Raw genomic sequence first — 530 nt, 5'->3', positions numbered from 1 at the left:
TTTTTTTTTTTTTTAAAAAAAGCTTTCTCCAAAGGGCTAAATGTGCCCCAAGACTGTCCTTCATTTGTTTTTGACTGAATTAAACAAAACAGCAATTGCATGAAAAAAAAAAAGGAAAGAAAAGAAAATCCAACCTGCAAGTCCTGGTTTTTCAACCCTCTAATTCACCCTATCTGAGAAGCAAGGAGCCAGGGCTGATGCTCTGTCCGTAAGACCTCATGCATGTCAATAACAGCCAGCTCAAAGAGCGAATCAGCAGATGGTCTGCCTTTGGATGGGAATTCTGCCTCCTCATCCACAGGAAACGGAAGCCGATGTCACATTCAATACTGGATTGTTAGGTAATGGTGTGGGGTCAGAGGCCAGGATCTGCTCATTAAAATTTCAGATAGATGGTTCCTTGTCCCTTCCTTTCTAGAAGAATTGACCTTTGCAATACTGTTTCCTGTGTGCTATTTTTGTTTAACAGCCTGGGCATTCACAATGAACAGGGCACTTATTTCTTACCCAAGCTCACATTGAGCTCAATC

Source organism: Galeopterus variegatus, unplaced genomic scaffold, assembly GCF_000696425.1.
Source record: "Galeopterus variegatus unplaced genomic scaffold, G_variegatus-3.0.2 Scaffold200, whole genome shotgun sequence".
NCBI classification, from domain to species: Eukaryota; Metazoa; Chordata; class Mammalia; order Dermoptera; family Cynocephalidae; genus Galeopterus; species Galeopterus variegatus.
This window is presented reverse-complemented; position numbering follows the sequence as displayed.